Source organism: Chelonia mydas, chromosome 9 (assembly GCF_015237465.2).
Source record: "Chelonia mydas isolate rCheMyd1 chromosome 9, rCheMyd1.pri.v2, whole genome shotgun sequence".
NCBI lineage: Eukaryota > Metazoa > Chordata > Testudines > Cheloniidae > Chelonia > Chelonia mydas.
The window spans coordinates 101,104,174-101,120,027 of record NC_057855.1 but is presented as its reverse complement, the minus strand read 5'-3'; the positions used below and the strand labels follow the sequence as shown (position 1 = coordinate 101,120,027).

Here is a 15,854-nt window from a genome sequence, read left to right as displayed (position 1 = left end):
GGGCAGGTCTCTGGCTGTGGGGGAGCTCCCAGCTACTCCGGCCTCTCCCAGCAGGGGGCGCTGTGGGGGCAAGACAGGGGAACTGTCTGTGGGGGGAGCTTCCAGCTGTTCCAGCCTCTCCCAGCAGGGGGCGCTGTGGGGGCAAGACAGGGGAACTGTCTGTGGGGGGAGCTCCGGCCTCTCCCAGCAGGGGGCGCTGTGGGGGGCGGGGCAGGGCCCTGGCTGTGGGGGAGCTCCCAGCTGCTCCGGCCTCTCCTAGCAGGGGGCGCTGTGGGGGGTGGGGCAGGGCCCTGGCTGTGGGGGGAGCTCCCAGCTACTCCGGCCTCTCCCAGCAGGGGGCGCAAGACAGGGGAACTGTCTGTGGGGGGAGCTCCCGGCTGCTCCGGCCTCTTCCAGCAGGGGGCGCTGTGGGGGGCGGGGCAGGGTCCTGGCTGTGGGGGCAGCTCCTGGCTGCTCCGGCCTCTCCCAGCAGGGGGCGGTATGGGGGGGGGCAGGGTGTAGAACTGATCAATGAGGTTGGTTTTAATTGTTCATTTTATTAATATAACTTCATAAGCAAAGTTTTATGAATGAAACAACATTCATTCATAAAACTGGTTACCCCAATAACTGGCTAATTAAGTTTCACTTTCAATCCAATTGCTGCTTAAATCGCTGAAACTTACACTGTTTCAACATTAAGAACAGGAGGACTTGTGGCACCTTAGAGACTAACAAATTTATTTGAGCATAAGCTTTCGTGAGCTACAGAGTGGGCTGTAGCTCATGAAAGCTTACGCTCAAATAAATTTGTTAGCCTCTAAGGTGCCACAAGTCCTCCTGTTCTTTTTGTGGATACAGACTAACACGGCTGCTACTCTGAAACCTGTTTCAACACTGTAACTTCTGCTCACTGTTTGCCATTCCTTACACTTGTCCATATTGTGTCTCAAACTCCATTTTAACTTGTCCCAAACTTCATTTTAAAATGCTCACTCCCTTTTGTAAATCCTGCTGCAACCTTCATTTTTGAAAAACCCGGCTGTAATCTGATGAGTGTAGTTTAGATGTGTGAATGAGGTATGTATGGATGATGGAATCAACCTCCAGCCCCAGCTTGTCCTGATGAAATAAAGCGTGAACACCAACGGCTGAAGATGCAGACAACAGCCCTGACAAAGCAAGAAGAGTCCACCCTAAAAAGAAAAGAACAAAATACAACTGAAGAAACATCAAAGACAGGTCCCAGGCTGAAAGTCATGTCTGCAATTGACGGGTGATCAACCACACTGGACCCAGAGGCAGAGTTAGCCTGGCCAGTTAGCTGCCACAAGCTACGAACCCAAGCCACAAACTGGTAACTATACAGCAGCTGCAGCACCTGTGTGTGTGTATGAATGAATGTGTGAAATGTTATAGCTATTACTGACTGGCTACTGAATGCATCCGATGAAGTGAGCTGTAGCTCACGAAAGCTTATGCTCAAATAAATTGGTTAGTCTCTAAGGTGCCACAAGGACTCCTTTTCTTTCTGACTGCCTACTATGATTCTTTTTGTGTTCACAATAAATGTGACATTTTGTCTTATCCCCTTTAATAAGATCCTGCTGTTTTTTATTTTATTGGTATAACAAGGGCCCTGGCTATGGGGGGAGGCCCTGGCTGTGGGGGGAGCTCCCAGCGTCTCCCACCAGGGGAGCTGGTTGTGGCTTGCAGTGTAAACAGGGCAGTGGCTAGTGGGGGTGGGGCGGGGTGAGTTGCCGGGCTGGGCAGGGCCTGGGGGCGGTGGCCGGTATAAAACTGGCTGAGTCAGCTAGATGCAGCCTGTGGCTGGTGCGCTGCACCCTCCCTCCACCCCATCTGTGCCCCCCAGCTACCATCTCCCCTCACTCTCCTGCCTGACCCCCTGAATACAAGGGTGGGGTGTAGAGCCAGCCTAGCCATGGGTGGAAGGGGACAGGGGCTGGCATAGCTGTGATGGGGGGTCAGGAGCCTGTTCCCCCTGTAGTTAGAAATGTAGGCTGTGACGAAGTGGGACTTTTCTTAATGGTTCCTCTGAATAGTGTGGGGGTGCCTCAGTTTCCCCCATGCAGTTCTTAAGTATCTAGGGGGTGGGATAAGGGTGTATGATCATTGCAGAGCCCTAGAGGGCAGGTGTGTGCAGGGGTCTGGACACAGAGAATGGCCGACACCCTGTTTCCTGGCAACTGGTGGCCTGGCCCTTCCCCCTGCAAGGTGAGAGCTAAAGGGTTGGAGAACAAAGGAGTCAGGTGACCTCCTGACCCGGGAAAGGGACAAAGCCCAGAGGAGCTGGGGCTGGAGGGAGTTTCAGTTTTGGGGCTGGCTGGGACATGGAGTGAAGTGCAGTCGTGGTTGTCTGGCGCACTGCCCCCCAAAATGGACCCAGCTGAGGGGTCTTGTTCTCTGCACCTACAGGCTCTGTGTTAGACCATGTTCCTGTCGTCTAATAAACCTCTGTTTTACTGGCTGGCTGAGAATCCCGTCTGACTGCGGAGTTGGGGGGCAGGACCCTCTGGCTTCCCCAGAACCCCGCCTGGGCGGACTCGCTGTGGGAGGCGCAGAGGATGCTGAATGCTCCGAGGTCAGACCCAGGAAGGTGGAAGCTGTGTGAGCTGCGTGTCCTGCAGACAGGCTGCTCACAGAAAGGTGACTGCCCCAGAATCCTGACTGGCTTCATGGGGAGCAGTTCCACAGCATCGCCCGGGGACTCTGTGACAACTGGTGGCAGCGGTGGGATGTACTGCAACCCGTGGCAGGCGCTTCCTGCAGTAAGTGACTGGGGAGCAGTAAAATGAAGGGGGATTGACGGGGACCAGGCGTGCTGAAGATTCAGAGAGAGACGGTTTCAGGGGACGGTAACCCCTGGGAGTGTGTGACCAGAGAGAAAGACTTTTGCAGTAACAGGGTCCCCCGGGGGATTGCAGCGAGCGGTCCCAGGGGCGGAGGACTCTGCAGCTCGACCCTGGCAAAGAGGAGGTGACTTCGAGAAGGGCTGGCACACTAGGGGTTCTCCCTGGAAATCGTGGGAAGCTGCGAGCACACAGGCCTGTGAGTCCACAACAACTTGGGAACAGTGGAGTGATGGCCTATCACCATCTCCTTAAGAAGGACATTGTAACCCTGTACAAAAAGAGAGGGTTATACATTGGAAATTTCACCAAGGCACAGTTAATCGTGCAGCTGGAGGAGGATGACCGCTCTAAGGAACAGATTTCTGACCCCAAATGGGGCTATAGCAGGATCTGGGAGCAGCTGGAGTGGGAGCCAGGCATCGCCAAGACTCCTGTCCACGACCAGACGGGGGTCTTCACCATCGGGTTCCCCATCGGGGGATCGGAGATGGACGGGATTGGAGCTGAGTCCGAGAGAGCAAGAGGACTGTGAGAGACAGCGAGAGCCCGAGAAAGAGCTGCAGAAGCAGCAGCAGCATGAACTGGCGGTGGGGGAGCGGAGAGGCCTAGGGGACCTCCCAGGGGTGAGTGGGGATAGACCCCGGGGTGCCAGTTCCGCAGGGAACCTCGAGACTAAATTGCTGCCCCTGGTTAAGGAGGGGGGGGATGTGGATGCCACCTCACTGCCTTTGAGCAGGCTGGCGATTTGAACCAGGGGGACCCTGCGAAAAAGTCCCAGTGTCTAGCTCCCTTGCTGGGTCCCAAGGCCATAGACTCCGTCAGCCAGATGGGTGGGGAGGTGGACAGGTTCCCACTCCTGGTCCCAACCTGTATGTCTGTATGGAGTTTCCTGGGGCCAGGCCCCTCGGACCCCCAGTGGGAGGGGAAGGTGATGGTCAATGGGGAGACATTCCTGGGGTGGCGAGACCCTGGGACAGAGAGAACTGTTGTCAGGCCCTGGGTGGTGCAGCCTCAGATGCTGAGGGGCTGTATGAGCTGGGTGAGGGTCCCAGGGACGAAGCCCCTCCCCTGCCTATGGCCCAGATCCCTGTGCAGACCCAGGAGGGGTGGGGCTGGCTGGTCGTTGGGGTTCTCCAGGATACCAGCTGCAAGACCCTGTTGTGGGGTGACTGTGTCTCTTTGGGACAGGATCCAGGCCCTGCTCCTGTAACTGCCGAGGGTTTGAATTTGAATCCAGGGAACCAATCAGCGGAGAGGGAAATGGTCAGTGAAAATGCAGATGACCTGGCTGGCAGCGGGGAGGAGCGGCTAGGCTCAGGCTACCTGCCTGCCTGTAACCAGACCCCTGGGGCTGGGTGGGACAGAGAGATGCTCCCTGCCCCCTTGCACACTGGAGAAGGGGCTCACGCTGGCTCTGATGCTGTGAGGAAAGCAGCGAGCTCGCTGCCTACCCCCACTGGGACAGCAAGGGTAGCGCTGAGCACAGTGGGAGCTGAGACCCCAGCTGAGTGGGGGGAGACACAGGCAGGGCAGGGGATCTGTTGGGAGTGGCAAGGTGCTGGGTAAGGAGAGTTTGGATGAGCCTAGGCAGCCTTGTGAGCTGATGGCTTTGTCTAGTCAGCAGGGTGGGAAGGCGAGAAGAGTGGAAAAAGAGTGTCCCTGGACCTTACCTATTACCTGGGGTAGAGAAGTGTGACAGAGAAGGAAATGTGCCTGTGTCTGTCAGGGCTATTGACTTGCCTATGGAGGGAGCTACCCCGGTCTCCAAGCAGTTGTCTGTGACCAGCCTTGTCTGGTGGGACAAGGGGAAAGAGATCCCAAGCTCTGTGTCTGGTAAAGGAGAAAGTGTGTCCGGCTCTTCTTTGTCTGTGGACAGACAGAAGGGGCCTTTCAGCCTGTGATGGTTGAGGGTAGTGTAGTTTTCTCAGTTTGTTCTGGATTCAGCTAAAGCCCAGGAGGGGAAGGGTCCTAAGTTTGTGTCTGCTCGGGAGAATGGCACTGTAACTAGGTCGCATCCAGTTAGTGTCTATGTAAAATCCCAGAGCCCAGACAATTCTGGTGCTTGTATTTTGCCTGTTGCTAGTGTGTTGTTGGGAAAGGGTGGAGCAACTCTGTCTAATCAGGGTGAGATCCTAGCTAGGGCACAAGGAGAGCATGAAGGTGATGTGATTGTGTTACCTACTGAGGGTGTGGAAACCGGTAGCAAGAAGGAAAAGATTCCTGGACTTGTGTGTGGCAAAGGGAAGGAGAAGGCTTCTGACCTTTTCTCTAGGAAGTCTGTAAGTTTGGCTGAAAGGGGATTGTGTAGGAATCCGCCGGATGGGCCAGAGGTGATTCTGGATGTAAGGGAGACCCAGAAAGAGTCTGTTGTTGCTCAGGAAAGTGTTCCTCTAGAGCAAGCCCTCGGTGAAGAGGGTAAGGGCAGAATTTCTGTGAGGGGTGAATTGTTGCATAGAAAAGCCCTAGGGAAAGGAATCCTCATGGAGTCTTTGCAAGCAGTTTACTGCAACTGAAGGGTGTGAAAGTGATTTAATCAAGAAAGTTTCAGTTCCTAACGGCCAGAAATTTTCTGTTGTGAATGGATCTACTGACTTTCCTGTTGAAAGAGCCAGTGTGGATAGCTTTGAGAAGGTCTCAGATGAAGTGAAAGCTGTTAAGAAAGTTAAACAGTCCTATAACCAAGTGGCTGTGTTTGGCCAGCTTGTTGGAGAGAAGACCCAATCCCAGTTTGACCCCCTGGGGTTTTGGGGTGGCCAAAGGGCACGGGCCGCATAAACCTTCCCACATGCAGCCTCCAAGTGCTATCAACCACCTCTGACCTAAGGGAGGACGTGAAACTGGAAGGGCCTGGAGTAACTCCTACCAGGGAATGGGAGAGATGCTGGGGCATCCATGGGAACGTTGGTGGCTTCGAACTTCCCCAGGTCGCTGGCTAAAGTGACCCCGCTCAGTTCGATCTCGAAGGGGGGAGAGATGTGACGAAGTGGGACTGTTCTTAATGGTTCCTCTGAATAGTGTGGGGGTGCCTCAGTTTCCCCCATGCAGTTCTTAAGTATCTAGGGGGTGGGATAAGGGTGTATGATCATTGCAGAGCCCTAGAGGGCAGGTGTGTGCAGGGGTCTGGACACAGAGAATGGCCGACACCCTGTTTCCTGGCAACTGGTGGCCTGGCCCTTCCCCCTGCAAGGTGAGAGCTAAAGGGTTGGAGAACAAAGGAGTCAGGTGACCTCCTGACCCGGGAAAGGGACAAAGCCCAGAGGAGGAGGGGCTGGGGGGAGTTTCAGTTTGGGGCTGGCTGGAGACATGGAGTGAAGGGCAGACGGGGTTGTCTGGCTCATTGCCCCCCAAAATGGACCCAGCTGAGGGGTCCTGTTCTCTGCACCTACAGGCTCTGTGTTAGACCATGTTCCTGTCGTCTAATAAACCTCTGTTTTACTGGCTGGCTGAGAGTCCCGTCTGACTGTGGAATTGGGGGGCAGGACCCTCTGGCTTCCCCAGGACCCCGCCTGGGCGGACTCGCTGTGGGAAGCGCACGGAGGGGCAGAGGAGGCTGAAGGCTCCAAGGTCAGACCCAGGAAGGTGGAGCCGGGTGAGCTGTGCGTCCTGCAGACAGGCTGCTCCCAGAGAGGAGACTTCCCCAGAGTCCTGCCTGGCTTCATGGGGAGCAGTTCCAGAGCATCGCCCGGGGACCCCGTGACACAGGCACAGCTTCCCCCCCACCCTCCACGCCCCCCGGCCTTGGGAAGGCCCTAGTATGAGTGGGGGTTGGGGGCACAGTTTGGGCTGCACGCCCAGAGGGCAAGGGGCTCTTCCTGCCAGGCCCTGGCTGGCTCAAGCCCACAGCCAGAGTCTGCTCCCCCGCCAGCCTGGGGAAGCAGGCAACTCCGTCTGCAGCCCACGCAGATGCTGTGACCCCTTCCCGCCCCAGGCACTCAGCCACCGGGGCCAGCCTGCCCCACGCTGGGCGAGGTGCGGCCAGTGGGCTTGAGCACAGCAGCCTTTATTCACACTGCAGCAGCCGTCAATCCGTCCATCTGGCGAGTCATCCCCTGGGGCAGGTGCCCTCAGCTTCGCCCTGCCGCTCCCTCCAGTCGTCCGGATGCAGAGCACATGTCTCTGCCACACTGAGATTAACTCTGCGGGGGAAGGAGAGACAATGAGGATGGGGGCAGGCCCTGCCAAGGGAGGGAGACATGCTGGGCCTGCCAGCCCCACAGCATCCTGTAACCAGCTGCCACCCTAGGCTGGGGGGCAGCAGCCCCTTGTCCCCTGGCACAGGGCTAAGCCCCACTGCCTCCCAGGGAATCATAGAATCATAGAATCATAAAATATCAGGGTTGGAAGGGACCACAGAAGGTCATCTAGTCCAACCCCCTGCTCGAAGCAGGACCAAGTCCCAGTTAAATCATCCCAGCCAGAGCTTTGTCAAGCCTGACCTTAAAAACCTCTAAGGAAGGAGATTCTACCACCTCCCTAGGTAACGCATTCCAGTGTTTCACCATCCTCCTAGTGAAAAAGTTTTCCTAATATCCAACCTAAACCTCCCCCACTGCAACTTGAGACCATTACTCCTCGTTCTGTCATCTGCTACCATTGAGAACAGTCTAGAGCCATCCTCTTTGGAACCCCCTTTCAGGTAGTTGAAAGCAGCTATCAAATCCCCCCTCATTCTTCTCTTCTGCAGACTAAACAATCCCAGCTCCCTCAGCCTCTCCTCATAAGTCATGTGCTCTAGACTCCTAATCATTTTTGTTGCCCTTCGCTGGACTCTCTCCAATTTATCCACATCCTTCTTGTAGTGTGGGGCCCAAAACTGGACACAGTACTCCAGATGAGGCCTCACCAGTGTCGAATAGAGGGGAACGATCACGTCCCTCAATCTGCTCGCTATGCCCCTACTTATACATCCCAAAATGCCATTGGCCTTCTTGGCAACAAGGGCACACTGCTGACTCATATCCAGCTTCTCGTCCACTGTCACCCCTAGGTCCTTTTCCGCAGAACTGCTGCCTAGCCATTCGGTCCCTAGTCTGTAGCGGTGCATTGGATTCTTCCATCCTAAGTGCAGGACCCTGCACTTATCCTTATTGAACCTCATCATATTTCTTTTGGCCCAATCCTCCAATTTGTCTAGGTCCTTCTGTATCCTATCCCTCCCCTCCAGCGTATCTACCACTCCACCCAGTTTAGTATCATCCGCAAATTTGCTGAGAGTGCAATCCACACCATCCTCCAGATCATTTATGAAGATATTGAACAAAACCGGCCCCAGGACCGACCCCTGGGGCACTCCACTTGACACCGGCTGCCAACTAGACATGGAGCCATTGATCACTACCCGTTGAGCCCGACAATCTAGCCAGCTTTCTACCCACCTTATAGTGCATTCATCCAGCCCATACTTCCTTAACTTGCTGACAAGAATACTGTGGGAGACCGTGTCAAAAGCTTTGCTAAAGTCAAGAAACAATACATCCACTGCTTTCCCTTCATCCACAGAACCAGTAATCTCATCATAAAAGGCGATTAGATTAGTCAGGCATGACCTTCCCTTGGTGAATCCATGCTGACTGTTCCTGATCACTTTCCTCTCATGTAAGTGCTTCAGGATTGATTCTTTGAGGACCTGCTCCATGATTTTTCCAGGGACTGAGGTGAGGCTGACTGGCCTGTAGTTCCCAGGATCCTCCTTCTTCCCTTTTTTAAAGATTGGCACTACCTTAGCCTTTTTCCAGTCATCCGGGACTTCCCCCGTTCGCCACGAGTTTTCAAAGATAATGGCCAAGGGCTCTGCAATCACAGCCGCCAACTCCTTCAGCACTCTCGGATGCAACTCGTCCGGCCCCATGGACTTGTGCACGTCCAGCTTTTCTAAATAGTCCCTAACCACCTCTATCTCCACAGAGGGCTGGCCATCTCTTCCCCATTTTGTGATGCCCAGCGCAGCAGTCTGGGAGCTGACCTTGTTAGTGAAAACAGAGGCAAAAAAAGCATTGAGTACATTAGCTTTTTCCACATCCTCTGTCACTAGGTTGCCTCCCTCATTCAGTAAGGGGCCCACACTTTCCTTGGCTTTCTTCTTGTTGCCAACATACCTGAAGAAACCCTTCTTGTTACTCTTGACATCTCTTGCTAGCTGCAGCTCCAGGTGCGATTTGGCCCTCCTGATATCTTTCCTACATGCCCGAGCAATATTTTTATACTCTTCCCTGGTCATATGTCCAACCTTCCACTTCTTGTAAGCTTCTTTTTTATGTTTAAGATCCGCTAGGATTTCACCATTAAGCCAAGCTGGTCGCCTGCCATATTTACTATTCTTTCGACTCATCGGGATGGTTTGTCCCTGTAACCTCAACAGGGATTCCTTGAAATACAGCCAGCTCTCCTGGACTCCCTTCCCCTTCATGTTAGTCCCCCAGGGGATCCTGGCCATCTGTTCCCTGAGGGAGTCGAAGTCTGCTTTCCTGAAGTCCAGGGTCCGTATCCTGCTGCTTACCTTTCTTCCCTGCGTCAGGATCCTCAGCTCAGCTCTCCCTGCCCTCCTCCCCCCCGGGTCTCCACCAGGCCGGCTCCTTTTGGGGAGGAGGTATAAGATGTAGATGGCACCAGAAATTGGCGGGGGGGTGGGGGAAAGGAGAGAGGCCCCCCACCCTGAAGCCCCAGGCCTCTGCATGTGAGGGGCAGGCTGCTGGCCAGAGTCCTTACAGGGCTAGAGACTCAGCATTTCAGATGCACCTGGCCCCGGCACCGCGAGCTGCTCCCGGCGCCCTAGCAGTCTGCCTGTGCCCCAGCTGGGGGTGCCCCCAGAGGGCAGGGCGAGTCGCACGGCTCCCCTAGCCCTGACCAGGGGTCTTCAGGCGGAGCCATTAGTGCCAGCTGCTGCTCCGGCCATGGCCCTCGGGGTCAGGGCTGCTCTGCCCCTACTCACCAGGGATGCCCTAGAGACCAGGAGGTGGAGTAGGTTCGGGGCCCGCAGCTGGCCGGGCGCAGCCACAAGGCCCACAACAGGCTCAGGAGAGTCCTCGCTGCTGCTCTGCCCGTCCCTGCTGAGAGCTCTGCCCGCGGGCTGCCCTGCCCGCTGGCTGCCCACCAACGCCAGGGACAGCAGGAGCCCTGACACAGGGTTCAGGATGGCCTGGAGAAAGGGGGCTGTCAGTGAGGGGGTGGGCGCATTACCAGGCAGTGAAAGTGACAGTGATGCTGGTGGATCTCCCGCTAAGCTGCTGCTCCGGGAGCCGCTCATTGGCTGTGTACCTGCCCATCTGCCTCCTCAGCAGGGCTGCGGCTACAGGAGAGATGCCGTTAGCCCCCTGCTCAGCCCGAGCCCAACCCATTTTCTGCTCCGGGGCCAGTGTTCCCGGGGGGGCCCTGGGGCAGGGCGTGGGGCTGGCTCACCTGCACAGAGGGCCCTGGAGAGAAGCAGCGGGTTCGCTGGCAGGACCTGAGAGAGGGGCACATAGGCAGCAGTGTAGTGAGCCACAGCCAGGGCCTGCGCCAGTGGGTGCTGCGAGTCACACCTGGGGGAGAAGGGGCATGAGCCTGTGACAGGGCAGGGGCAGGGCAGGGGCTACGGCTTACTGGCACTGGCAGGGACAGGAGCTGCTGGACGCCCCACAGGCACTGGGTGCTGGACAGGCTGCAGCACAAGAGGTAGGAGGGAGTCAAGGACCTGAGCAAAGCAAGAGGAGAGTGGTTGGCCAGGCCCTCCCACAGCACAGCTCCTAGAGCCCAGTGCCAGCCCCCGCCGGGGCCAGGGCCCCTGCGGCCAGGCCTGGCCGCTGCTCACACAGGCCCAAGCTGAAGTAGGGTGGCCTGAGCACAAAGCACTGTAGGACGTGGGACTGAGTGGGGTGGGAAATGGAGTCACCGGGGGCACCTGCTTGGCCCCCGAGCAGAGCTGCGGAGGGGCCTCATCCTCAGAGGATGGGGAGGGAATAACAGGGTGGGGCGTGGGGCGGGGAGGAGCCGATGACTCCCCAAAGGGCCGGGGAGTGCAAGGGAAGGCACGTGGCCCCACCTGTGGCCTGCAGGTCTCCGCAGCAGCTGAGCAGCCTCCTGCGCGTAGCAGAACAAGGCCCGAAAGTGAGCAGTGTAGAAGTGCTGCACCCACATCTGAGGGGCGAGAGGAGATGTGAAAGGGATGTGCCCTGCCCCGCTACCCCCAAGCCACGGGTCCCCCACCTGCAAGGGAACCAGAGCCCTCCCTGTGCCCCACAGCTCTGCCATCCACCCACTATTCCAGCCCTGCTCCCCTTTGCTAAGGCCCCCCCGTGCCCCCTACCACCCAGCTCCCCCAGCCCCAGTGCCTCCCCCATCCCACTACCCAGACCACCCAAATACTGCCCCCAGCCCCAGCACACCACCTAGTCCCTCCAGCACACCACCCAGCCCCCCCCCCCACAGCACCTTCCCCAGCAGAAACTGCCCCCCAGTGCCCCCAGCACACCACCAGCCCCCGCCCAGTCGCCCCAAAACACCACCCAGGGCTCATGCTACATGCCACAGTGCAGAGCGGCCCAGCGCAGCCTGCCGTCCCGTTCGCTGGAGGCTCGCCTGCGTCCTGGGGGGGCCTGCTAGCCGCAGCAGGGCGCGGCTCAGGATCCCTGGTGGAAGGAGGAACACGGGGAGCTGGTGAGAGCAGGCTCGGTGCAGCTGGGACGTCACCGGCTCTCCCCTGCCGTGCCCAGGCAGCTGCTGGCAGCGATGGCAACCACTGTCCCCCTGGCAGCGTGCAGCTTGGTCTCTGAGGCTCTGCCAACCGCCTTGCCACAGCCCTGGCGGTGCCCGGCCAGGCCCAGTGCAGCCCGCTCCACACCAGGCGGGCAGCGAGACTCCGGCGGCAGAACTGCTGGACTGCAGAGAGGCCATCGCGGGAGAGGGGCTGAGGCAGGCCGTACTCCCTGCAAACGGGTTCCCGGGGAACCTGGGCTCAGCTGGCCACCAGGGCAGAGAAAGAGCCAGGCAGCAGGTAATGAGCAGCCTGGCCTGCGCTTGACAGGTCCGGGGGGAAGAGGGGCGGGGCTGCAGAGTTTAAAGGGGTATGGGAGCTAAGCCTGGGGGGCCTGCCCTGGTGGGCGGCTCCAGGGGTAGAAGCCAGGCAAGGCAGCTAGCTAGCTGGTTGTTCTTCTGTTGGGTGCTATGCGGAGTGGCTGGTCTCCCTGCCCCTGCTAGGCCCAGCAGTGCTCAGCCCCACGGGCAGGGGCTGGGGTGTTGCTGGGAGCACTTCCCTGCCCACCTCTCCATTAGGGGTTGGAGCCTTGCAGGTGCTCCTGGCGTTCCTGAGTGTGGAGGGGTCAGGCTGGGGACTCGGCTACTTCGCCCATCTGCGGTGCTGGGAGTCACTGGCCACCAGAGCCAGCAAGACCCAACTTGTAGATCCAGAGCCACCCCCAAGTCTGGCAGCCTCAGGACACAGGAGCTGGATGAGCCCGAGTGGAGCTGGGGGAACAGAAGAGCAGCGGGCAGGCAGGGGCTGCCCACCTCGCTAGGCGTGAGGAGGCAGCCGGCCTCTCGAGCACCAGGTGAGTCCCAGAGCAGCAGAGCACGGGGGGCTCTACGTGGGGAGATGGTGCAGCGCAGGTGCTGAGCTGTTCCTCTGGGAGTGGGGCTCTGCAGGGGGCTCCATCCAGTCCTGGCCGTAGCGGCTGTGCTCGGTGCAGCCAAGCTCTTGTTCCTCTGTCCAGAGGAGAGGTTTGCCCAGGTGCAACTGGCACACCTGCCCTGCCTCCTTCGCAGGGCGAGCACTCGAGAGCGTCTGGTGCCCCACAGCTGGCACTGGCTCCCCAAGGCCTGGGGCTGATGCACGAGACTCAGGTTTCCTTGCTGCTGCTGGGTGCCCGCTTCCTCTGTGCCAGGTGCGCTGTGCCATGGAGAGCAGACTCCAGCGAGCCTTTCCTGGCTGAGCACATGGTCTCGCCCTCTGTGCCGGCTACCACATCCCACCTGCATGCTGCAGGCTGGCTAGTGCTAGCCTCTGCCCTGCGGTCCAGCCCCAGGAAGGGCTGCTGAGGGAGCTGGGCAGAGGCTGCCCACAGCAGGGATCCTCCAGAACTGGTGGCTCTTGTCTCCAGCCTGCATTTTAATGTTTGTTCTGGGCTGCCCTGTGCGGATGGTGTTAGCCCCTGTCCCAGCATGGCTCCAAGTCAGCCAGCTCTCCACCTGGGCTGCCTGGCAGAAGGGACTGGTTGCTGAGGGCAGGTAAGTTGGGCATTGTGAAGTATTGAGGTTCTGGGGTACCCTGGCGTGGCCCAGGGTTGGGCGCAGCCACTGCCCCCTGCACCAGCATCTTGCTTGGGTGGCAAGTCCATTGTGCCAGTGGATCGAGGCAGTCAGGGATGGTGCCCGCTGAGGTGCAGCACAGAGCGCAGGGCAGGGGCTGCTCGGGGGGTGGGGCAGCATGTGGAAGGGCATGACCCCAGGGGGGATGGGTTGTGGGATGGCCCTGACTGCAGGCCAGGCAGAAGGGCATGGATTGCAGGTAGCAGACTGGGCCAGCTGGAGGGGTGGCCTGGGGTCAGGTGCTGTAAGGTGGGGAGCCCAACGCGCTGGCCAGGGCAGGTCAATGCATACGCAAACACACACTCCTGTGCCCTGCGGGAGCAGCATCACCTTGCCGTGAGGGAGGCTGGAGGTGGGGGCCGAGGGGGGGCTGGGCCTTGTTGGGGGGCCAGGCACTCTGGGGTCACCAGGTGCTTGCTGGTGCTCTCTGACTTGCATGTGGGTCTGGTACGGTTGGCACAGGCAGCCTGGCTCCCCCATCACTTCTTTCTGCACAGTGTCTGCACCAGGGGCCTGTTGGCGGGTTATACGGGACCCCGGGCTCCTTCCGGGCTGGCTGGGGTGGGGCTGGGTCTTGCCCCCAGCTGGGGATGCAGGGCAGCACCAAGGGCCTGGGCAGGGTCTTTTCTGTGCTGGCCTGGCTGACAGCCATAGGCCGAGGCTGCCTCCCCGGGAGCTGGTGGCGGGCTGTGGGCTGAGCCCAGCGAGTGCTGCAGGGTGGGGGCCTGGCAGGGTCTTACTGCTGAAGGCTGAGCCTGGCAGCGGGAGCGCCTGCTCCCTCTGCATCTGGGCTGTTGGGATCAGAAGGGGGAGGGCTCGTGCCCTCATCTGGGCCCCAGAGCAATGGCTTTGCACAGCCCCAGGGGACGACCTGGCCCAGACCTGGCGCTTTCCCACGTGCACAGGTGCCTCGAGGAACATGCTCTGTGCTGAGTCCTCCAGGGAAGCCAGGGCTCCTTCCAACCCAGCCGGCACCCCAAGCAGCAAGGGGGAGATGGCCCAGGAGCCCCCATCTCAGCACGTGCCCAGCGGTGACCGCAGCACCAGCCCATGTGGAGGGCATCCTGCCAGCATCCCCCCACAGGGGAGGAGCCGGGCACGGGACCCAGAGAGGGAAGCCTCCTGCCTGCCCGGATGGGTTCCAGGCTCCGTCTGCAGCTGGAGGTTAATGCATCCGCTGGCAGCCAGCTGAGTCACCGCTCCCTACAGTGCCACTGCCCCTTGGCCCCGTAAGAGCGAGGGCTGGGCCCTTCCTGCCTGCCCCCTCCAGCCCGGGGAGGGCGTGTTACGGCCCCGCCCACAGCCCCATCTACTGCTGCTCAAGCAGAACTAAGAGGCGTGGGAAGGGCTCGGTGCTCTGGGGATCTGTGCTGGGCACGAGGGGCCTCCACCCCGAACTGACCCCCTCCTGCAAAGGCCCCCTCCAGCCACAGGGAATTATAACAAGTGATGGGAGTGGAGCTAATGCAGCAGCTACCATCGGCCCTGTGCTGCCCTCCCTGCAGCATGGCCTGGCCTGGGCACCCTGCGTGGGTCCCCTCAGGATAACAGCAGGACAGGTCTGAGCTGCCAGTGCCCTGGCACGGATCCCTCAGGGGCGTCACACCCCAGTGGAGAGGAGGGAGCTGTTTGTGCGCCTGCTGGGGCTTGAGTGGAGGGAGACAGAGGGGCCCGGGATAGAGGGGCAGGGGGCCCAGGGTGGGGGTCAGGGAGTTGGGGTGTGGGACAGGGGGTGAGGGAGCGGGGCAGGGGGCACAGGTGTGGGACAGGGAGTCAGGGCTGGGGGCGTGGTGTGGGGCAGGGAATGGGGGCAGGGGGCGCAGGTGTGGGGCAGGGGGCAGGGAGTGGGGCAGGCAGCGGAAGTGGGGTCAGCCTAGCCGGCCCCCTGCTCCAGCAGCTTCGGGGGCTAGGAACAGCAGCTGCTGAGGACAGTGCCCCCTAGTGGGCCGTTCTGGAACAGCTCGCCCATGAGGCACTGTCTCTGTCGCGCCCACTGGTAGAACTGGCTTGTGCCCTGTGTGGAAGCTGGGTTAACTTCTAAGCACGCCAGGCACATGCCTAGGGACCAAAATGGGGGTGGGGGAGACCCTCAGCGATGCTGGGAGCCCACGCATCAGGCTGCAGCACCTCCCAAGTCTGGCCCAACTGCCCCTCCATCTTGATGTGGGCAGTGGGGTGGCCACTGCCATGAGGGAAGTTCCTGCACCAGGGCTCCCCCAGGAGCCTGTATGGCCTTGCCCCACGTCCAGCTGCTCATGTCCCGTCTGCTCTGTCCAGCAACCACCCTGCGACCTGCTACACGTCCCTGAACCAGACCAGCCGGAGCTTCGCTCTCCTCATCAGGCACTGGACAGGTCGGCAGAGAGTGCTACATGGGGGAGCCAGCTGGGAGAGGGATGGCAGGGAGCCGGGGGCGGGGGGGCAGACACAAAGGGGTTAATAGGGCAGTGGACAGCGGGAGCCAGTCTCTGTCTGACCTGGCTAGGAGAGGGTTATCCATGCAGTGCGGTATTTGGTGCAGCTGTAGTCAGCCCATGTGTTACTGGGGACACACCAGGTTTGTTCCCATTCTCTGGTGTGGAAGGTAGGGCCCTGCCTGCCTAGGGCCTAGTGCTAGGTTAATATGGCCCTGCCTGCATGGTGGTGTTCGTAGTAGTGTCCAGGGCCCTGGGTGGGATCAGGGCCCCATTGCACTGGGTCTGGTGCTCACACGGAATAGCAATT

At 59.4% G+C, this 15,854-nt stretch overlaps 1 pseudogene; it reads right to left on the bottom strand.

Moving 5' to 3' along the window:
* Positions 1–9,705: 9,705 nt before the first annotated feature.
* On the bottom strand, positions 9,706–13,159 carry LOC122461851 (annotated as a pseudogene).
* Between the last annotated feature and the right edge of the window lie 2,695 nt (positions 13,160–15,854).